Genomic DNA, 24445 nt, shown 5'->3' with positions numbered 1-24445 from the left:
AAGGGTGAAGAGAGAAAGCCATACACCACCCTATTTTTCTTTGATGCTCATGGCTGAAAACCCCAAGAGGAAGGAGGCTTGCCCATGGCACAAAAACCAAGAGGGGAGGAGGCACTCTCACGGCACAAAAACCAGAGAGAGGGGAGGAGCTCTCACGGGAAGAAAAATCCATAATTTGGGCCCCCCTTTTGTTTCCCCTTTTCTTCCTTTTTTTTTTTGTTTGTGTGCGGCTGAAAACCATCATGGGAGAGGGGGGCTGCCGTATCCTCTTTCTTTTTATGAGAAGAGGGGGCCACATGCTCCCTTTTTTTTTTTGTTTGAACCCTAGGCGTGAGCTCCTACAAATTAGGAGCTCACGTCTATCTTTTGGCAAGAGGAGGGGCGTAGGAGGGGCGTACGCCCCTCCCTCTAATCCTCTCATGTCCCACGCCCAAGCCTCATCTCATGAGGTGCGTGGGCCCCACTTTCAGCCCCTTTTTAATCCCCTCACAATTGAGGTCTAATCTAATTAGATCTCAATCAATTTATGAATCAATTAGGACTTATCCATATGAGTCCTAATCCAATTATGACCCAATTGAATCTTGACTCAATTAAATTCTTTAATCCTAATCCAATTAGGAGTCATCTTAATTTATTAGATCAAAAATAATTAGGACTTTAGGAATCCTAATCTAATTAGAATTTATTTAATTTTAGTCCTAATCCAATTAGGACTCTAGGTATCCTACTCCAAGTAGGACTTTAATTAAATTTGAAGTCCTAATCTAATTAGGACTCTTGGAGTCCTACTCCAAGTAGGACTCTTATTTAATAAGATCAAACCCAATTAATTAAGTCCAATTGATTCAATTGAATTGCAATCCAATTGCAATTACTCCTTCTTCAACTCACTAACTCTTAGTGGGTTAATTAATTATCAATCAAATTGATAATCATGAACTATTGTGATTCCAAATCACAACTCAACCATCGGATCGGTCAATACCTCTATTGTGTGTGACCCCATAGGTTCTATTCTGTCTGGTAGTGAGATATACTGCGATCTCTATCACAATATCATTGAAAACTCCTTTCAATGGGTTGGAACAATTCCAACTCAACTCACCAGGGATCATCAATCATCAAGATAGTCCCTGTGAGTCTCACCATCCACCAGTGACACCTAGCAGCATGTAGTGGCTATCCAGCAGAATGGAATGATGAACCTCTAGGTGCAGTTAGTATATAATACAGTCCTTCTATCGTGGATCCCTACAGGACGGAGGTCATGGATAACTCGTCAAACCCCATCGTCTGTCATATGTCAAGATTTATTCGACTTAAGTTCGAGAATGGAAAACTCCTTTTCCACTGTACATACTACCCCGGCCGAGGATTTACGAACTCAGTCTCATAAATCACATAGGATCTCTCTTAACCTATCAAGATCGATAGATTCCATCTAGATGCACCCCTACTCCTACAATGAACCTACTGCAGCCAATCTGCACCACAAGAACCCAATTGGCTAGGGCTCATGTTTATGTGCTCGTCAAACTACAGCAACCTCACTGTGAATAGCCGAGGCATCGCAGGTCAAAGGACCAGTCATATAACTTCAGCATCAAGTAAGTCACTGACGAGTGGATAGACATCCAAGTGACTACTTGCTATGGTCACGCTCAGTACCCTTGTTCTCTAATAAGCACTTGCACAATTGCTCCAGTGTCGCCACACTGTGGACTCAAGACTCGTCCATCAAAGAAAGCGATCTGTGCACTAATCTCAGCGGATCGATCACCGTCCTCGTGATGATCCATCGATCAGGAGCAATTCAGAAATTAATCACCAATGACACATGCCTCAAATTCTCAACTCTTGAGAATATGCGTCATCATCTTATTAATTTCTTGGACGATTCATGGACACATAAGAACATGAATGAAAAGAATGCCCATTCTAATAAATTCATTATTAGGTCAAGTACAAATTTATGTCCCAGAATAAAATAATGCGTCAGCCAAATTGGCTTCTAGGGCATACTTCTAACAATCTCCCACTTGCACTAAAGCCAATCAGCTATAAACCTAAGCCCCATCTTCTCAAGATGCGCTTGAGTTTTCTGCTGACTTATCTGCTTAGTGAATGGGTCCACCACATTTCCTGTGGAGTCTACTCTCTGATCCTTTACTTATTTCTTTTCAAGGTAGTCCCTTATTAGGTTAAACCACCGCTCTATGTGCTTCGGCTTCCGGTGAGACCTTGGCTCTTTAGCTAGTGCTATGGTGCCTTTGTTATCGCAGTAGAGTGTTATGGCATCTGATGACATTACACCTAACTCAGCAATGAACTTATTAAACCAGAAGGTTTCCACTGCACCCTTAGATACGGCTAAACATTCAGCTTCTAAGGTAGAATCTACAATAATCGGTTGTTTGGAACTCTTCCAATTTACTGAACCATCATTGTATATAATCTGATGTAGACTTTCTATCATCAATATGTGTGCATCCTTCTACCTTCAACTCTGATCTTCTTCCAAAGACCAAGAACATGTCCGTAGTTCTTCTCAAGTACTTAAGACTGTTCTTCACAGCTATCCAGTGCTTCTTGCCTGGATTTGACTGATATATGCTCGTGACACTCACAGCATGTACTATATCAAGTCATGTACATAGCATGGTATACATGAGGCTCCCTATAGCCGAAGTATAAGGGATCTTGCTCATCCACTGAATCTCTTCAGATGTGTTGGGGCACATCTTCTTGAAGAGATTTACCCCATGCCTAAGGGGTAATAATCCCCTTTTAGAGGTTTCCATGCCGAACCTCTTCAACACTCCCTCTTTGTAATATTCTGTGACAGGACAAGCATCCTCTTAAATCTATCTCTATAGACCTTAATTTCCAAAATATAGGATGCTTTTCCAAAGTCTATCATGGAGAATTCCTTAGACAACCAAACCTTGACTTAGGATATCATCCACGTACAATACGAGGAATGCAATAGCCCTCCCACTAACCTTCTTATAAACACATGGTTCCTCCTCGTTCTTGAAGAAATCAAACGATTTGATTATATCGTTGAAACGAGTGTTCCAACTCCGAGATACTTGTTTTTGTCCATAGATGGACCTTTGCAGCTTACAGACCTTGTGATCACCATCACAATATCATGATATGCTACAACAACAAGCAATATTCGAATGGACTTCAGCATGGCTACAGGTGAAAAAGTATCCTGATAATCAGTGCCTTCGCACTGACTATAACCTTTCGCCATTAGCCTTGCCTTATAGGTCTCTACCTAGCCATCCGAACTTAATTTTCTCTTGTAGATCCATTTACACCCAATAGGTACTATACCTTCCGGTGAATCTACTAAGATCCAGACTTGGTTGGAATGCATGGAGTCTATCTCTAACTTCATGGCTTCCAGCCATCTCTCGGAATCGATGTCTAACATCGCCTCGTTGTAGGTATTGGGATCCTTACCTTGATCCCTATCTCCCATGAGGAGCACTTCCTCTACATCCTCTGTAAGTATACCTAAGTACCTTTCAGGGGGATGGAAGATCCTACTAAATCTACGAGGTGGAGGAGGTACAACATGTACTGGCTCGATATGAATAGGTTCTATAGGCACAATGGCTCGTTGCTCTTTAGAGACTTTCTCTTCGAGCTCAATTTTTCTCCTACTGCCTCTATCAAGGATAAACTATTTTCCATGAAGATAGCATGTCGGCTCACAAACACTTTGTGATTCTCTCGGACATAAAATTGTATCCAAATAACTCTTTAGGATATTCTATAAAACGAGCACTAATTGTCCTATCCTCTAACTTGTCCGCCTGTTGTCATTTGACTTGGGCCGGACATCCCCAAATCTTGAAATAACCAAGACTCAGCTTCTTACCATGTCATATCTCATATAGTGTGGTAGGAACAGACTTAGAGGAAACACTATTCAATATGTAAATAGCTGAAAATAGGGCATCTCTCTAAAGAAACAAGGGTTGATCAGTGAAGCTCATCATGGACCTGACAATATTCAATAGGATCTGATTCCTCCTCTCCGACACTCCGTTAAGCTGAGGTGTACCAAGAGGGATCCATTATGAAACTATACCATTCTCCTTGAGATAATCACGGAACTCTCCACTAAGGTATTCACCTCCTCGATCTGATCGAAGAACCTTAATGAGTTTTTCTGTTTGTTTTTCTACTTCATATCTGAACTCTTTGAACCTTTCAAAAATTTCAGATTTGTGTCTCATACACATGACCATACCGTGAGTAATCATCGGTAAATGAAGTAAAAAATTACAACCCCTAGCCTGCGCATCGAATGGGCCACACACATAAGTGTGTACTAGGGTAAGTATCGCAGTGGACCTCTCCCATGTCCTAAAAAGGATAATTTGGTCATCTTTCCTTGAAGGCAGAATTCACAAATCGGATATGACTCGAAAGTCAATGAGCTCAGAAGCCCATATTTCTTCAATTTGTTTATTCTGTCTTCTCCTATATGACCAAGCCTGAGGTGCCACAAATACTTTAGATTTATCTCATCTCTAGATCCTTTTGGATCCTATGGTACTCACTGTTTGCTTAGATACATTCACAGGTACATCCAAATGTAAGTGATAGAGACGGTCAATCATAAAACCATATGCATCCAATTTATTTCTCAAACAAATTGAACAATAGTCTTATAAAAATCTTTCTGTGCTAAACAAGATACAGAAATCAAATTTTTGTTTGCAACAGGTAACAGTCTCTAAGTATCCTTTTAATAATGAGCATATCTGGCATACCTTCTGAAGGTCTGTCACCCTTCTTACTCTTTATGCTTTCCATGTATGTAGGACAGTTCCTCTTCCAATGGCCGTCTTATGATGCAATGGAAACACTTTTTCTTGCAATCGGCCTTTTTCTTGGAACTTCCTTACTTGGCCTTTTCTCGGTCTTCTGCCTTTTCACAGGTTTCTTCTTCTTCCAAGTAGACTCTCTCTTGGAAGTAGAAACCAACTTGACAGCGAGAACGATGCCCCTTGAACTCTTCAAGGTCCCTAAGGTAGTTACCAATTTTATTTAACAATTCTATTTTGGTGCATACAATCTTGTTCATATGGTAATTTACTATAAACTATTCATATGAAGCTAGAAGGGATTGCGGGATCAAATCCGTTTGCAATTCCTTGTGCATGGTCATGCCGAGCTTCTCAAGCTCCTCTAAGTTCTTTATCATGGTCAAACCATGATCATGGACAGACTGCCCATCACACATCTTGGCCTTGAAGAGCCTCTTGGACACTTCAAAACATGCTGCGTGACTCTGTTCACCATACAACTCTTGTAAGTGATATAATATGTCCCTGGCAATCTTCATGTTCTCATGCTGGCATTAAAATTCATTGGACATGGATGCCTTTGTGCAGCACCTAACTTTATTGTCATTGTTCGTCCACTTAGCATGCGTCTTACGCTGATCAGTGATCGGACGGATTGGTAACACGGGGATTCCATGGTCTAGCACATACCCTAATTTCTCACAATTCAAAACTATTTTTGAAATTTGCTGAGCCAGTCTTTTTCTTTATAATTGGGTTTGGTCAAATGGTTGTTCTATAGGATATGAGTTAAGAGTCTAGAAGCTGAATTTCTAATCCTCAGAGAGTAAAGATTCTAATTAGAATTTTGTATTTGATCTCTATTTATTTTAGGGCCTTTTAAAACAAATATACCTTCCACTATTTTCTCGAATCTCTCACACTCCTCTAGTAGAGAAACGGAAACCTTGCGACTCTAGGTTTCAAGTGGGGTGCTACGGTCCCACCAATTTACATACCACCTCACCTAACAGTTATTGGTGACAAATAAACGATGAGTGTACAACTCTTGTACAATGCTTCTCAAGCAAGTTGTAGCGCTATCAGGTCTCTAAGTAATGAAGACCTCACCTAACAGTTATTGGCCCCATTCCTTAGTTAAGTCGGACCCACCGTATAACCGCAGAAGTAAAGCCGTCATTGGGTCCCTCACCTAACAGTTATTGGGCCCAACCCTATCTTTACCCCTACAACATCTCATGCCTAATATAGAGAGGTCCAGTCCCCCGATGCAATTTGCCCACTGTATCCAGCCGAGACAAATCAACGCCGGAAAGACCTTAGCAGCTCTACTACGGTGGAAGACCGCTAGACTTAATATTTTCGAGGAGATTTAATTTAGGTCTCTTTCATTTAATTATCTACATCTCATGCAAATAATTATGTACCCGCTATGCATAAACATAAACATAAACATCCAGGCATAATAACAAAAATTAAACTGGTGATGATCATGGATCCAGGATGGGGTCATAGTACAAGCACATGCACGTCAATTGGTTAGATCGTCTTCAACTCTTGACTCGATCTTGAGCACCCTTGGTCCAATTGCGATCAACTCCTTGATCCATCTCCAATCAACCCTTGATCTCGATCCGCGCAAATCGTGCTTGTAGAGGCATGCACCGATCAACCATTGACATGCAACACATCACAGATTACATCCCAGATAACTTTAAAAATAAATAAAATTAAATAATAGTTACAACCCTTTTTCATGAGACACGCAGGTCTCTAATACATCAATATAAGATGCACGCAGGCATCTGAAAATCTGATTTACATGCATCACATAACATCACAGAACATTTCAGCACATGTAAAGGGTCCATCCATGATCATCACCATACGCATCTCATGCATTAAATAAAATTTACAGATCTGAATATTTAACAGATTATGTCATCTTATGAGTTGCTGATCATGCAAGATATGATTCTAAATATTTTTAATCTCATTAACAAATCAATAGAACCATTAATCTAATCGCATAGAAAATCAGCATGCAGAAAAATCAGCAAGCTGAAAATTCTGCATGCAGAAAAATTCAGCAAGCATAATCTTTAAATTTTCAGATCTATTATGCCTTAATCATTTAATCCTAATCTTAATCTATGCAACCATGGCTCTGATACCACTGTTGGAATCCCTCGCACGCCGCAGAAAATTTCAGAAAAATTCTGCGCGCAGCGGAATACATGCGCGAGATTCCGTTCATCGCATGAACATATTTTAAAACCGTCGTTCGTAGATAGATTGGGATTAAATACTTTTACATAATATTAGGAAGATCAGATCTTCACCTTGTGCGGGTAGATATTCACCGCAATCTGATGATCGTGGTATTTGTTGAAAGGTTCACTTGAAGCCGCACACGCGTCCGGCCTCTACGGGTATCCACACGAGGCAGAGAACCAATCCAAACTCTCTAATCTCCCCGGGGTGCTAGCTCCCTTGCAGAGATATGTTTTGATGGCTGAAATCCTCTCTTGATTTATCAACTCTTTGATAGATCTCAAGAGGAAGAAGAAGGACTTGGAAGGGAGGAAGAAGATCCCATCTTGCTGCCTCCTTTTTCTTTTATTCTTGTGGATGGAAGAAGGGTGAAGAGAGAAAGCCATACACCACCCTATTTTTCTTTGATGCTCATGGCTGAAAACCCCAAGAGGAAGGAGGCTTGCCCATGGCACAAAAACCAAGAGGGGAGGAGGCACTCTCACGGCACAAAAACCAGAGAGAGGGGAGGAGCTCTCACGGGAAGAAAAATCCATGATTTGGGCCCCCCTTTTGTTTCCCCTTTTCTTCCTTTTTTTTTTTTGTTTGTGTGCGGCTGAAAACCATCATGGGAGAGGGGGGCTGCCGTATCCTCTTTCTTTTTATGAGAAGAGGGGGCCACATGCTCCCTTTTTTTTTTTTGTTTGAACCCTAGGCGTGAGCTCCTACAAATTAGGAGCTCACGTCTATCTTTTGGCAAGAGGAGGGGCGTACGCCCCTCCCTCTAATCCTCTCATGTCCCACGCCCAAGCCTCATCTCATGAGGTGCGTGGGCCCCACTTTCAGCCCCTTTTTAATCCCCTCACAATTGAGGTCTAATCTAATTAGATCTCAATCAATTTATGAATCAATTAGGACTTATCCATATGAGTCCTAATCCAATTATGACCCAATTGAATCTTGACTCAATTAAATTCTTCAATCCTAATCCAATTAGGAGTCATCTTAATTTATTAGATCAAAAATAATTAGGACTTTAGGAATCCTAATCCAATTAGAATTTATTTAATTTTAGTCCTAATCCAATTAGGACTCTAGGTATCCTACTCCAAGTAGGACTTTAATTAAATTTGAAGTCCTAATCTAATTAGGACTCTTGGAGTCCTACTCCAAGTAGGACTCTTATTTAATAAGATCAAGCCCAATTAATTAAGTCCAATTGATTCAATTGAATTGCAATCCAATTGCAATTACTCCTTCTTCAACTCACTAACTCTTAGTGGGTTAATTAATTATCAATCAAATTGATAATCATGAACTATTGTGATTCCAAATCACAACTCAACCATCGGATCGGTCAATACCTCTATTGTGTGTGACCCCATAGGTTCTATTCTGTCTGGTAGTGAGATATACTGCGATCTCTATCACAATATCATTGAAAACTCCTTTCAATGGGTTGGAACAATTCCAACTCAACTCACCAGGGATCATCAATCATCAAGATAGTCCCTGTGAGTCTCACCATCCACCAGTGACACCTAGCAGCATGTAGTGGCTATCCAGCAGAATGGAATGATGAACCTCTAGGTGCAGTTAGTATATAATACAGTCCTTCTATCGTGGATCCCTACAGGACGGAGGTCATGGATAACTCGTCAAACCCCATCGTCTGTCATATGTCAAGATTTATTCGACTTAAGTTCGAGAATGGAAAACTCCTTTTCCACTGTACATACTACCCCGGCCGAGGATTTACGAACTCAGTCTCATAAATCACATAGGATCTCTCTTAACCTATCAAGATCGATAGATTCCATCTAGATGCACCCCTACTCCTACAATGAACCTACTGCAGCCAATCTGCACCACAAGAACCCAATTGGCTAGGGCTCATGTTTATGTGCTCGTCAAACTACAGCAACCTCACTGTGAATAGCCGAGGCATCGCAGGTCAAAGGACCAGTCATATAACTTCAGCATCAAGTAAGTCACTGACGAGTGGATAGACATCCAAGTGACTACTTGCTATGGTCACGCTCAGTACCCTTGTTCTCTAATAAGCACTTGCACAATTGCTCCAGTGTCGCCACACTGTGGACTCAAGACTCGTCCATCAAAGAAAGCGATCTGTGCACTAATCTCAGCGGATCGATCACCGTCCTCGTGATGATCCATCGATCAGGAGCAATTCAGAAATTAATCACCAATGACACATGCCTCAAATTCTCAACTCTTGAGAATATGCGTCATCATCTTATTAATTTCTTGGACGATTCATGGACACATAAGAACATGAATGAAAAGAATGCCCATTCTAATAAATTCATTATTAGGTCAAGTACAAATTTATGTCCCAGAATAAAATAATGCGTCAGCCAAATTGGCTTCTAGGGCATACTTCTAACAATCTCCCACTTGCACTAAAGCCAATCAGCTATAAACCTAAGCCCCATCTTCTCAAGATGCGCTTGAGTTTTCTGCTGACTTATCTGCTTAGTGAATGGGTCCACCACATTTCCTGTGGAGTCTACTCTCTGATCCTTTACTTATTTCTTTTCAAGGTAGTCCCTTATTAGGTTAAACCACCGCTCTATGTGCTTCGGCTTCCGGTGAGACCTTGGCTCTTTAGCTAGTGCTATGGTGCCTTTGTTATCGCAGTAGAGTGTTATGGCATCTGATGACATTACACCTAACTCAGCAATGAACTTATTAAACCAGAAGGTTTCCACTGCACCCTTAGATACGGCTAAACATTCAGCTTCTAAGGTAGAATCTACAATAATCGGTTGTTTGGAACTCTTCCAATTTACTGAACCATCATTGTATATAATCTGATGTAGACTTTCTATCATCAATATGTGTGCATCCTTCTACCTTCAACTCTGATCTTCTTCCAAAGACCAAGAACATGTCCGTAGTTCTTCTCAAGTACTTAAGACTGTTCTTCACAGCTATCCAGTGCTTCTTGCCTGGATTTGACTGATATATGCTCGTGACACTCACAGCATGTACTATATCAAGTTATGTACATAGCATGGTATACATGAGGCTCCCTATAGCCGAAGTATAAGGGATCTTGCTCATCCACTGAATCTCTTCAGATGTGTTGGGGCACATCTTCTTGAAGAGATTTACCCCATGCCTAAGGGGTAATAATCCCCTTTTAGAGGTTTCCATGCCGAACCTCTTCAACACTCCCTCTTTGTAATATTCTGTGACAGGACAAGCATCCTCTTAAATCTATCTCTATAGACCTTAATTTCCAAAATATAGGATGCTTTTCCAAAGTCTATCATGGAGAATTCCTTAGACAACCAAACCTTGACTTAGGATATCATCCACGTACAATACGAGGAATGCAATAGCCCTCCCACTAACCTTCTTATAAACACATGGTTCCTCCTCGTTCTTGAAGAAATCAAACGATTTGATTATATCGTTGAAACGAGTGTTCCAACTCCGAGATACTTGTTTTTGTCCATAGATGGACCTTTGCAGCTTACAGACCTTGTGATCACCATCACAATATCATGATATGCTACAACAACAAGCAATATTCGAATGGACTTCAGCATGGCTACAGGTGAAAAAGTATCCTGATAATCAGTGCCTTCGCACTGACTATAACCTTTCGCCATTAGCCTTGCCTTATAGGTCTCTACCTAGCCATCCGAACTTAATTTTCTCTTGTAGATCCATTTACACCCAATAGGTACTATACCTTCCGGTGAATCTACTAAGATCCAGACTTGGTTGGAATGCATGGAGTCTATCTCTAACTTCATGGCTTCCAGCCATCTCTCGGAATCGATGTCTAACATCGCCTCGTTGTAGGTATTGGGATCCTTACCTTGATCCCTATCTCCCATGAGGAACACTTCCTCTACATCCTCTGTAAGTATACCTAAGTACCTTTCAGGGGGATGGAAGATCCTACTAAATCTACGAGGTGGAGGAGGTACAACATGTACTGGCTCGATATGAATAGGTTCTATAGGCACAATGGCTCGTTGCTCTTTAGAGACTTTCTCTTCGAGCTCAATTTTTCTCCTACTGCCTCTATCAAGGATAAACTATTTTCCATGAAGATAGCATGTCGGCTCACAAACACTTTGTGATTCTCTCGGACATAAAATTGTATCCAAATAACTCTTTAGGATATTCTATAAAACGAGCACTAATTGTCCTATCCTCTAACTTGTCCGCCTGTTGTCATTTGACTTGGGCCGGACATCCCCAAATCTTGAAATAACCAAGACTCAGCTTCTTACCATGTCATATCTCATATAGTGTGGTAAGAACAGACTTAGAGGAAACACTATTCAATATGTAAATAGCTGAAAATAGGGCATCTCTCTAAAGAAACAAGGGTTGATCAGTGAAGCTCATCATGGACCTGACAATATCCAATAGGATCTGATTCCTCCTCTCCGACACTCCGTTAAGCTGAGGTGTACCAGGAGGGATCCATTATGAAACTATACCATTCTCCTTGAGATAATCACGGAACTCTCCACTAAGGTATTCACCTCCTCGATCTGATCGAAGAACCTTAATGAGTTTTTCTGTTTGTTTTTCTACTTCATATTTGAACTCTTTGAACCTTTCAAAAATTTCAGGTTTGTGTCTCATACACATGACCATACCGTGAGTAATCATCGGTAAATGAAGTAAAAAATTACAACCCCTAGCCTGCGCATCGAATGGGCCACACACATAAGTGTGTACTAGGGTAAGTATCGCAGTGGACCTCTCCCATGTCCTAAAAAGGATAATTTGGTCATCTTTCCTTGAAGGCAGAATTCACAAATCGGATATGACTCGAAAGTCAATGAGCTCAGAAGCCCATATTTCTTCAATTTGTTTATTCTGTCTTCTCCTATATGACCAAGCCTGAGGTGCCACAAATACTTTAGATTTATCTCATCTCTAGATCCTTTTGGATCCTATGGTACTCACTGTTTGCTTAGATACATTCACAGGTACATCCAAATGTAAGTGATAGAGACGGTCAATCATAAAACCATATGCATCCAATTTATTTCTCAAACAAATTGAACAATAGTCTTATAAAAATCTTTCTGTGCTAAACAAGATACAGAAATCAAATTTTTGTTTGCAACAGGTAACAGTCTCTAAGTATCCTTTTAATAATGAGCATATCTGGCATACCTTCTGAAGGTCTGTCACCCTTCTTACTCTTTATGCTTTCCATGTATGTAGGACAGTTCCTCTTCCAATGGCCGTCTTATGATGCAATGGAAACACTTTTTCTTGCAATTGGCCTTTTTCTTGGAACTTCCTTACTTGGCCTTTTCTCGGTCTTCTGCCTTTTCACAGGTTTCTTCTTCTTCCAAGTAGACTCTCTCTTGGAAGTAGAAACCAACTTGACAGCGAGAACGATGCCCCTTGAACTCTTCAAGGTCCCTAAGGTAGTTACCAATTTTATTTAACAATTCTATTTTGGTGCATACAATCTTGTTCATATGGTAATTTACTATAAACTGTTCATATGAAGCTAGAAGGGATTGCGGGATCAAATCCGTTTGCAATTCCTTGTGCATGGTCATGCCGAGCTTCTCAAGCTCCTCTAAGTTCTTTATCATGGTCAAACCATGATCATGGACAGACTGCCCATCACACATCTTGGCCTTGAAGAGCCTCTTGGACACTTCAAAACATGCTGCGTGACTCTGTTCACCATACAACTCTTGTAAGTGATATAATATGTCCCTGGCAATCTTCATGTTCTCATGCTGGCATTAAAATTCATTGGACATGGATGCCTTTGTGCAGCACCTAACTTTATTGTCATTGTTCGTCCACTTAGCATGCGTCTTACGCTGATCAGTGATCGGACGGATTGGTAACACGGGGATTCCATGGTCTAGCACATACCCTAATTTCTCACAATTCAAAACTATTTTTGAAATTTGCTGAGCCAGTCTTTATAATTGGGTTTGGTCAAATGGTTGTTCTATAGGATATGAGTTAAGAGTCTAGAAGCTAAATTTCTAATCCTCAGAGAGTAAAGATTCTAATTAGAATTTTGTACTTGATCTCTATTTATTTTAGGGCCTTTTAAAACAAATATACCTCCCACTATTTTCTCGAATCTCTCACACTCCTCTAGTAGAGAAACGGAAACCTTGCGACTCTAGGTTTCAAGTGGGGTGCTACGGTCCCACCAATTTACATACCACCTCACCTAACAGTTATTGGTGACAAATAAACGATGAGTGTACAACTCTTGTACAATGCTTCTCAAGCAAGTTGTAGCGCTATCAGGTCTCTAAGTAATGAAGACCTCACCTAACAGTTATTGGCCCCATTCCTTAGTTAAGTTGGACCCACCGTATAACCGCAGAAGTAAAGCCGTCATTGGGTCCCTCACCTAACAGTTATTGGGCCCAACCCTATCTTTACCCCTACAACATCTCATGCCTAATAGAGAGGTCCAGTCCCCCGATGCAACTTGCCCACTGTATCCAGCCGAGACAAATCAACGCCGGAAAGACCTTAGCAGCTCTACTACGGTGGAAGACCGCTAGACTTAATATTTTCGAGGAGATTTAATTTAGGTCTCTTTCATTTAATTATCTACATCTCATGCAAATAATTATGTACCCGCTATGCATAAACATAAACATAAACATCCAGGCATAATAACAAAAATTAAACTGGTGATGATCATGGATCCAGGATGGGGTCATAGTACAAGCACATGCACGTCAATTGGTTAGATCGTCTTCAACTCTTGACTCGATCTTGAGCACCCTTGGTCCAATTGCGATCAACTCCTTGATCCATCTCCAATCAACCCTTGATCTCGATCCGCGCAAATCGTGCTTGTAGAGGCATGCACCGATCAACCATTGACATGCAACACATCACAGATTACATCCCAGATAACTTTAAAAATAAATAAAATTAAATAATAGTTACAACCCTTTTTCATGAGACACGCAGGTCTCTAATACATCAATATAAGATGCACGCAGGCATCTGAAAATCTGATTTACATGCATCACATAACATCACAGAACATTTCAGCACATGTAAAGGGTCCATCCATGATCATCACCATACGCATCTCATGCATTAAATAAAATTTACAGATCTGAATATTTAACAGATTATGTCATCTTATGAGTTGCTGATCATGCAAGATATGATTCTAAATATTTTTAATCTCATTAACAAATCAATAGAATCATTAATCTAATCGCATAGAAAATCAGCATGCAGAAAAATCAGCAAGCTGAAAATTCTGCATGCAGAAAAATTCAGCAAGCATAATCTTTAAATTTTCAGATCTATTATGCCTTAATCATTTAATCCTAATCTTAATCTATGCAACCATGGCTCTGATACCACTGTTGGAATCCCTCGCACGCCGCAGAAAATTTCAGAAAAATTCTGCGCGCAGCGGAATACATGCGCGAGATTCCGTTCATCGCATGAACATATTTTAAAACCGTCGTTCGTAGATAGATTGGGATTAAATACTTTTACATAATATTAGGAAGATCAGATCTTCACCTTGTGCGGGTAGATATTCACCGCAATCTGATGATCGTGGTATTTGTTGAAAGGTTCACTTGAAGCCGCACACGCGTCCGGCCTCTACGGGTATCCACACGAGGCAGAGAACCAATCCAAACTCTCTAATCTCCCCGGGGTGCTAGCTCCCTTGCAGAGATATGTTTTGATGGCTGAAATCCTCTCTTGATTTATCAACTCTTTGATAGATCTCAAGAGGAAGAAGAAGGACTTGGAAGGGAGGAAGAAGATCCCATCTTGCTGCCTCCTTTTTCTTTTATTCTTGTGGATGGAAGAAGGGTGAAGAGAGAAAGCCATACACCACCCTATTTTTCTTTGATGCTCATGGCTGAAAACCCCAAGAGGAAGGAGGCTTGCCCATGGCACAAAAACCAAGAGGGGAGGAGGCACTCTCACGGCACAAAAACCAGAGAGAGGGGAGGAGCTCTCACGGGAAGAAAAATCCATGATTTGGGCCCCCCTTTTGTTTCCCCTTTTCTTCCTTTTTTTTTTTTGTTTGTGTGCGGCTGAAAACCATCATGGGAGAGGGGGGCTGCCGTATCCTCTTTCTTTTTATGAGAAGAGGGGGCCACATGCTCCCTTTTTTTTTTTTGTTTGAACCCTAGGCGTGAGCTCCTACAAATTAGGAGCTCACGTCTATCTTTTGGCAAGAGGAGGGGCGTACGCCCCTCCCTCTAATCCTCTCATGTCCCACGCCCAAGCCTCATCTCATGAGGTGCGTGGGCCCCACTTTCAGCCCCTTTTTAATCCCCTCACAATTGAGGTCTAATCTAATTAGATCTCAATCAATTTATGAATCAATTAGGACTTATCCATATGAGTCCTAATCCAATTATGACCCAATTGAATCTTGACTCAATTAAATTCTTCAATCCTAATCCAATTAGGAGTCATCTTAATTTATTAGATCAAAAATAATTAGGACTTTAGGAATCCTAATCCAATTAGAATTTATTTAATTTTAGTCCTAATCCAATTAGGACTCTAGGTATCCTACTCCAAGTAGGACTTTAATTAAATTTGAAGTTCTAATCTAATTAGGACTCTTGGAGTCCTACTCCAAGTAGGACTCTTATTTAATAAGATCAAGCCCAATTAATTAAGTCCAATTGATTCAATTGAATTGCAATCCAATTGCAATTACTCCTTCTTCAACTCACTAACTCTTAGTGGGTTAATTAATTATCAATCAAATTGATAATCATGAACTATTGTGATTCCAAATCACAACTCAACCATCGGATCGGTCAATACCTCTATTGTGTGTGACCCCATAGGTTCTATTCTGTCTGGTAGTGAGATATACTGCGATCTCTATCACAATATCATTGAAAACTCCTTTCAATGGGTTGGAACAATTCCAACTCAACTCACCAGGGATCATCAATCATCAAGATAGTCCCTGTGAGTCTCACCATCCACCAGTGACACCTAGCAGCATGTAGTGGCTATCCAGCAGAATGGAATGATGAACCTCTAGGTGCAGTTAGTATATAATACAGTCCTTCTATCGTGGATCCCTACAGGACAGAGGTCATGGATAACTCGTCAAACCCCATCGTCTGTCATATGTCAAGATTTATTCGACTTAAGTTCGAGAATGGAAAACTCCTTTTCCACTGTACATACTACCCCGGCCGAGGATTTACGAACTCAGTCTCATAAATCACATAGGATCTCTCTTAACCTATCAAGATCGATAGATTCCATCTAGATGCACCCCTACTCCTACAATGAACCTACTGCAGCCAATCTGCACCACAAGAACCCAATTGGCTAGGGCTCATGTTTATGTGCTCGTCAAACTACAACAACCTCACTGTGAATAGCCGAGGCATCGCAGGTCAAAGGACCAGTCATATAACTTCAGCATCAAGTAAGTCACTGACGAGTGGATAGACATCCAAGTGACTACTTGCTATGGTCACGCTCAGTACCCTTGTTCTCTAACAAGCACTTGCACAATTGCTCCAGTGTCGCCACACTGTGGACTCAAGACTCGTCCATCAAAGAAAGCGATCTGTGCACTAATCTCAGCGGATCGATCACCGTCCTCGTGATGATCCATCGATCAGGAGCAATTCAGAAATTAATCACCAATGACACATGCCTCAAATTCTCAACTCTTGAGAATATGCGTCATCATCTTATTAATTTCTTGGACGATTCATGGACACATAAGAACATGAATGAAAAGAATGCCCATTCTAATAAATTCATTATTAGGTCAAGTACAAATTTATGTCCCAGAATAAAATAATGCGTCAGCCAAATTGGTTCTAGGGCATACTTCTAACACTTTTTGCCCTTGTCCTCTTCTGAATACTCTAATCCCCACTCTCCAAACTCCTCCAAACTCCTCCAAACAGTAGATTATCTTAAGATCTTGGAGAAATGGGACCCAAAAGAGCCGTAGCCAAGAGATCCGGAAGAGTCACACGGATCCAACATGAGGAAAGGCAACCTACGGAGCCATCTACCGTGTCTCCACGACGTGAGGCACGTGCGGAGCCACCTCCTCCTCCATCCCCCTCTGCTATACTTGCAAGATTTGCGGGGAGACCGGTTACAACGGGGAGAAGGATCCATTCCGAGTTCTTTGATCAAGAAGGGTTTCGGTTGAGGGAATGGATCCAAAGGCAAGGTTGGGAGTATCTTTGCTCCCTAGATGTGTTGATCTATCCCGGATTGGTTCAAGAGTTCTATGCCTTCCTTAAAACTGGTATGGGAGGGCTTGTTTCGGAAGTTCGAGGAGTTCGAGTTCGAGTTTTCGAGGAGAGCTTGAGTGAGCTACTTCATCTACCCTGCGTAGGAGCCACTCCGGAAAAGCCTGAAAATAAAATGAAAGCCCTACAGTTGATCATGGAAAATGAGAACTTCGACTTCTCCGAGAAGGTAATAGCTAGTTCTCTTTCTGCTGAAATGAGATTGCTGCTCAGTATTATAAATAGGATTTTATTTCCAAAGACTGGGAGATTCGATCTCATCACAGAGCGAGATCTAGCAGTGATGGAGTGTATGATTCAGGGGAGTCCCCTAAATCTTCCGGCCATGATACTGAGACAGATGAGGAAGGTGATCTGCAACTCGAGGGTATCACTACCTTATGGTATGATACTCACTTTGATTTTTCGACAGCACGGTATATCTCTTGAGGGGGAGGCATCCAAGAGTCTGCATCATACTGACACATACACTGCACGAACACTTATACGCATGGGATATGAAAAAGTGAACGGGCAGTGGCTTCACACTGGAGCAGGCATTCAGGGTGAGGCACCAGAGGGAGATGCACCAGAGGCTGAGGATGAGGAGGATATGGATCATCCTACTGCACCTTTAGAGGCTGGACCATCGTCATCCGTTCCTCCGAGAGATACGGATGAGTTCTGGAGCAGGATGACTGAGCTCATGTCAGCTTAGGCGAGGACTATTACTGACGGGCTGACGAGCCGATTGGACGCCCGATTGGACGTCATGTCTGCTGAGATCAGTGATCTGAGGCAGCAGATAGGAGCACTCCGGAGAGAGAGAGAGACCCATGGACCATCTGTGCCACAGGCTGCTGAGTCAGAGATTTCGGCACAGAGTCATCCAGCTCGTCGTGCTCCACGCCAGACACAATCTCACCAGGCTCGACCTCCCCTCGCCACGTACACTAGAAGGATGAGGGCTAGATCCCAGCCATTAGATTCTCCCTAGGCTGATCTTAGCATTTCTGTTTAGAGCCTAGGCTAGATATCTAGTTCTCATATATATCTTGCTTTTATCATGTATCTTTAAATCTTGATTAAGGAATATTGTACCTGTTGTTGTTTTTGAACTTGAATGTACTCAAATGTTCCTATTTTGATCAATGAAGTTTGAATGGTTGTTATTTATTGCATCTTTTTCCATGTACCTATTTGATGATAACAAAAAGGGGGAGAAGTAAAGAAAGAGTAATAGGGGAGAAGTAAAGATATCTTTAGAGTAAATAAAGTAACAAAAAGGGGAGAAGTAAAAGAAAGAATAACAAGAGGAAAAGTTAAGAAAGGAGAAGTAAAGAAAAAGAAATAACTTGTAAAACAAATTGAAAATCATGTAAGAAAGCATATACATCTAAGGGGGAGCAATTTGCAACAAAGAAAATGTTCAACTCAAAAATTTATATCAAATTTCAGAATTTGGCACACATAATTTCAGAATTTGGCACGCACCTTTCACACCTCGATACATAACCTGAAACTCATGTTTTATCTCAAATTTTTGGAGTTTCATCTTTAATGAATTATAAATGAAAGGGGGAGTAACACAAAAAGTCAAATTGGCAACATTTAAATGAAATAGGGGGAGACTTCACTCCTATATATGAAAAGCTGAAATTCAGCAAGTTAAACCCTTTCACAAATTGAATTTAAGATAAGTATCAATTGGCTCATACTCTTTATTTTGTAATCATCAAAAAGGGGGAGATTGAGGATGATAGTGTTATTTTGATGATTAACAAGCAATTATCTAGAGTATGTTATAAGTTAAATCGATACTTCATTAATAAGTTTATTACTCTCAGTACATTTTGAATAAACTGATATAGATACATTTCATTGTTCATTTGAATGAATCTAACCTTGAGATGCAGCAAAGTGTGGATTGAGTCGACCCAAAGGATGATTGGGTCGACCCCGGCACATCAAGAAAATATTTGGCACACTTCTGCAAAAATGGCAAAGATGAACAGTGAGTTGGGTCGACCCAAGGAAAGCATGAGTCGACCCAAGGATCAAGATCCTCAAAACAAGATAGAAAAATGGTTCTCTGGATTTACTGAGAGGGTCGACCCAAACAGTAGTTGAGTCGACCCAAGCTTGAGTCGACCCAAACCCTGAGAGGGTCGACCCAAAGGCAAGACAGAAATGAAGACAGAAAAGGTTCTCTGGAAACCCTGTTAGGGTCGACCCAAGAAGAAGTTGAGTCGACCCAAGTGAACTTTGAGTCGACCCAAAGAAAGGTTGGGTAGACCCAAGTGAAGGAAGGCTGAATTATAAAGTTTCTGTGTTTCTGAGAGGGTCGACCCAAGGAATGTTTGAGTCGACCCAAGCAAAAGTTGGATCGACCCAAGGACAGGTTGAGCCGACTCAAACACGGGATGAAGCATAACGGCTAGTTCTGCAGATGTACTTTTTGTCCTTCCAAAAGTCAGTAACGGCTAGTTTTTGAATTCTAACCATTGGGGCTTGTCCAATTGATGTAGGAAGCTATTTAAAGTGGCACTATTCATCAGATAGAACATCCTTTCCAAAGAATATCAAAGAGTACACAAGAAAGAGAAAGTGCCCTAATCTTCTTCATCCAAGTGCTTCATTCAAGAATCAAAGAAAGGGGTTGAGCAGATTCAAAGAGTCATCTAGAGCTCCATCCTCCCTTGAAGAGTGAAGCATCCTTGACAAAGAAGAGAGAAGTCACTACAAGCGATAAATACTTTCTAAACTCTTCTTTGTAGTTTATATTGTTTCATTTGCTCATCTAGGAGTTTAAATCTTCTTTCTTAGTTTATTAAACTACTTGTAAAGGTTGGTTGGTTAGCCCGCAAAACTAACGGAATAGGTTGATTGGTGAACCTGGAAAACCAATTGTAAAGGTTCGTTGGTGAGCCCGCAAAACCAACAAAGGTTCGTTGGTGAGCCCGCAAAACCAACAAAGGTTCGTTGGTGAGCCCGTAAAACCAACATAGGTTTTTGGTGAACCCGGAAAACCAAAATATAAAGGTTTTTGGATTGTGAGCTCGGAAAACAATCCAACTGTAATCCGCGAGATTATAGTGAATTCCCAAGGGGTCGCTTGGGGAGTGGACGTAGGTGCTAAGGAGAGCACCGAACCACTATATTTTGTGTTGTTTGTATTGTGATTTGTTTTAGCTTACTAATCATACAATTGACTTAAGTAAGTTAGTTAAAATCGAAAGAAATCAATTCACCCCCCCCCCCCCTCTTGGCTTGTCACCTTGGGCAACAAATAGCCATCGAGAAAATATTAGAATTTGTGTCCTACAACTCTTTCCAAAACTTGGTCTAGGAAGGGTAGGGGAAAGTGATCTTTCCTAGTGACCAAATTCAATTTTCGGTAGTCAACACACATGCGCCAACTCGTCGGAACGCGAGTTGGAACTAACTCATCCTGTTCATTTTTGACTACCGTCAGACCCGACTTCTTAGGAACGACTTGAGTAGGACTTACCCACTTGCTGTCGGAAATTGGGTAAATAATACCCACGTCAAGCAACTTGAGGACTTCTGCCTTAACCATATCTCTCATCGTAGAATTCAACCTGCGTTGCATTTGCCTTGTGGTTTTGGCATTGTCCTCCAAATATATCCGGTGCGTGCAAATTGAAGAGCTAATCCCCTTCAAGTCGGCAATAGACCACCCTAAAGCTCCCTTATGATTCTTTAGAACACCGAGTAATTTTCTTTCTTGGGCATGATCAAGGTCAGATGAGATGATTATAGGAAAAGTGTCCTCGGGTCCAAGAAAGGCATACTTGAGTTCCTTCGGTAAAGGTTTCAACTCGAGCTTAGGTGTTTGTTCATGGGATGGTACTATCTTTGTTTCTCGAGGTGGCAACTGTTCAAATTCCTCTATTCTCGGTCTCCACCCATTGACCATCATAACATCCAAATTATCTAAACCAGTTGGGACCACATCATCAGCAGTACCTTCAGAACACCAATCTATCAAACCATTGTCGGCCGATTCAGTAAATGTTTCTTTTAACAGATATTCTTCCGCAATGGTTTCAACCCATTCAACTTCCTTACTTTCTTCATGATCACTGGGTTGTTTGTCTATACTAAAGACGTTCAGTTCCAAGGTCATATTGCCAAAAGAAAGCTTCATGACACCATTCCTACAATTGATCAATGCATTAGAAGTTGCAAGGAATTGACGTCCTAAGATGACCGGAATCTGAGATGGTGAATTGGAAGCCGGATGTGTGTCCAGTACGATAAAGTCAACAGGAAAATAGAACTTGTCTACTTGGACTAACACATCTTCGATAATCCCTCTAGGGACCTTCACTGACCTGTCTGCTAATTGTAAGGTCACAGTTGTTGGCTTCAACTCACCCAAACCGAGTTGCTCATATACTGTATATGGCAACAAGTTCACACTCACTCCTAAATCTAGCAATGCTCGCTCAATCCTAAAATTGCCAATGATGCACGAGATAGTTGGGCAACCTGGATCCTTATATTTAGGAAGAATGTTATGCTGTAAAATTGCACTCACATTTTCAGCCAGAAATGCCTTCTTCTTGACATTTAAACGACGCTTGACAGTGCACAAATCTTTTAAAAATTTTGCATAGGAAGGCACTTGTTTGATTGCATCAAGAAGAGGTACATTGATTTTTACTTGCTTAAAAAGCTCAAGAATTTCAGAGTTTGGTTCAAGCTTTTGCAAGGGCTTTAATCTTTGTGGAAATGGTGCAGAAAAAGGACATTCAATTTCTTCAGTAGATGTTGGTGCTTCAGTTTCTTCATTATCCTTTTCTTTTGTCTTGGGAGGGTCAGAATCAGGTATGACTTGTGTTTGTTTTGAGACTGGTCGGTCAATAATCTTTCCACTTCGCAAAGTTATTATACTCTTTGCTTGTTCTTTATGCGAAGTTGAAGATGATGCATTGCTACCACCGTAGACTTGAGGGTTAGGTTGTGGTTGAGCTGGTAGCTTACCTTTCTCTTGAGCACTTAAAGCAGTGGTCAGCGTTGTCAGTTGATTTCTTAATTCATCATTGATTTTAGCTGGACCTTGCATGAAACATAGCAAAGTTTCTTTGAGACTAGATTTTTGAGGGGGTGCGTGTGCATAATGAGGTTGCGGAGGTGGAGGAGTTGGGTTATATACTTGTTGAGATTGGTCATTCCTCCACCTAAAATTTGGATGGTTCTTCCATCCAGGGTTGTAAGTACCCGAAAAAGGATTATTGAAAGATTTTTGATAGGTATTCATAACATTGGCCTGATCGTGCAAGACTTCCTTGAATGCGTGTATTGTGGGGCAATCAGTGATGAGATGGCCAGGCATCTCGCAAATCCTACAACACTCGCTATTATGTTCTACGGTCTTGACGGGTTCAATCCTTCTAAGTTCAATTTCCTCTACCTTCCTAGTGAGGGCTGCCATTTTAGCCTGAATATCATCCTGAGTACTAAGATTGTAAAGGCCCCGTGTCCAATGCTAGTAAGCTTAGATAAAGGTTTATTCACTCTATCCCCTGTATCCCATAATTGTGCAGTCTCTGCGAGAGAATCTAAATAGTCCCATGCCTCATCGGGTTGCTTTTCCAAAAATAGACCATTGCACATAGTCTCTATAAATTGTTTTAACTGTGGAGACAACCCTTCGTAAAAGAAACTAATGGTTCTCCATGTTTCAAACCCATGATGAGGACAAGAGAGAAGCAAATCTTTAAATCTCTCCCAGCATTCATAAAATGTTTCATGGTCTTTTTGTTGAAAATTGCTAATGTGCCTTTTCAAAAAGTTAGTCCTTTGTGCGGAAAAGAATTTTTTCAAGAATTCTCTTTGCATATCATGCCATGTTCCTAGCGATCTAGGTCTCAAGGAGTTCAGCCACGTTTTGGCTTTATCCTTTAAGAAAAAAGGAAATAAGGTCAATTTAAGGACATCTTCCGATACATTTGGCACTCTAAATGTGATGCTAATTTCCTCAAAATCCTTAAGGTGAAGATAAGGGTTCTCGGATTCCATTCCATGATACTTTGGCAGCAATTGAATTACTCCTGGTTTGATTTCAAAGTGTCCTACATTTTCAGGAATAATCATGCATGAAGGTTGACTAGTCCTAGTGGGATGTAAGTATTGTCGAAGTGTCATAACTGGGGGTCTACCTTCATCACCATGGTGACTTCCTACATCATCAGAAAAATTTGCCATCTCACAAGGTGTGAGATACTGCGAAGGAATTTCAAGGATGTGTCCTAAGGGATGATCTAAAGTTGTACGACTTAATCGACCGGTGTCGTCCCTATTCCAACCTAGCATACAAAATTTAATTAAATTTTTTATATATATTTTTTAAAATAAATATAAATATAAGTACCAACTAAAGATATCCTAAAACTACACCCTAAAACAAAAATCTACACAATCAAACATGCAACTAAACATTACACCTCAATTTCTAATGTTTTTCTTAAATTTCTAGACAGCTCCTAACTGGTTTGAAGAGGGCACCTAAGCCTCCAATCCGGTCTAATAAACCGAGTTGACCAGGTAAGCTCCCAGATAAGTGGAGGGGTCACGATGCGTTCGCAAAGGTCTCACTTAAAACCCACTTGCCTCGAACAGATGAACTGTCTCCCTTATAGGGACAAAGCTTGCCTAGACATCAACTAAGCCACAGAGCGAAATTGGTGCAACTTTCGGTGGTCTTCGTCCTATTGAGCTCGAATGTCCTTAGGGGCCAACGTCTAGTTGATTTTAGTTAAGCTTAGGATATTTATGCAATGGGGTGATTTTTGGGCTAAGGACGAGTGATGAAATCCCGACCTTATCTTTTTAAATGGGTTCAGCCCTTAGAGTATTTTATGCTGATGCCTTATACTATATGCAACAATAAAGAGATTTTTTTTTTAATGTTTTATGACATCACATTAAATTTCATTGAATAGGTGATCAAGCAAATTATTTATTTTTTTTTAAATTTTATGAGTTAAAGTTTGAAATTTGAATTCTGAAATTTGAAATTTGCAATTTTAGGTTTTTCCTCTTTCTTTTTTTTTTTTG

At 40.7% G+C, this 24445-nt stretch overlaps 2 long non-coding RNA genes and 1 pseudogene across 2 annotated transcripts; 1 reads left to right on the top strand and 2 right to left on the bottom strand.

The window, feature by feature from the left end:
* Nucleotides 1-6298: 6298 nt before the first annotated feature.
* Nucleotides 6299-10999, bottom strand: LOC149753273 (uncharacterized). Its single transcript, XR_016395704.1, has 2 exons — nucleotides 7178-10999; nucleotides 6299-6755 (listed from the first exon to the last, which is right to left on the bottom strand). It is a non-coding gene; the product is annotated as an uncharacterized LOC149753273 (long non-coding RNA).
* A 1553-nt stretch (nucleotides 11000-12552) lies between these two features.
* LOC149753272 (uncharacterized) lies at nucleotides 12553-15655 on the bottom strand. Its single transcript, XR_016395705.1, has 2 exons — nucleotides 14634-15655; nucleotides 12553-14211 (listed from the first exon to the last, which is right to left on the bottom strand). It is a non-coding gene; the product is annotated as an uncharacterized LOC149753272 (long non-coding RNA).
* A 7417-nt stretch (nucleotides 15656-23072) lies between these two features.
* On the top strand, nucleotides 23073-23170 carry LOC149753271 (small nucleolar RNA R71; annotated as a pseudogene).
* Nucleotides 23171-24445: the final 1275 nt, after the last annotated feature.

This window comes from Phoenix dactylifera, chromosome 6 (genome assembly GCF_051530095.1).
Source record: "Phoenix dactylifera cultivar Ajwa chromosome 6, Ajwa_hap1_PhDact_Kaust_v1.1, whole genome shotgun sequence".
NCBI lineage: Eukaryota > Viridiplantae > Streptophyta > Magnoliopsida > Arecales > Arecaceae > Phoenix > Phoenix dactylifera.
This window is presented reverse-complemented; position numbering and strand designations above follow the sequence as displayed.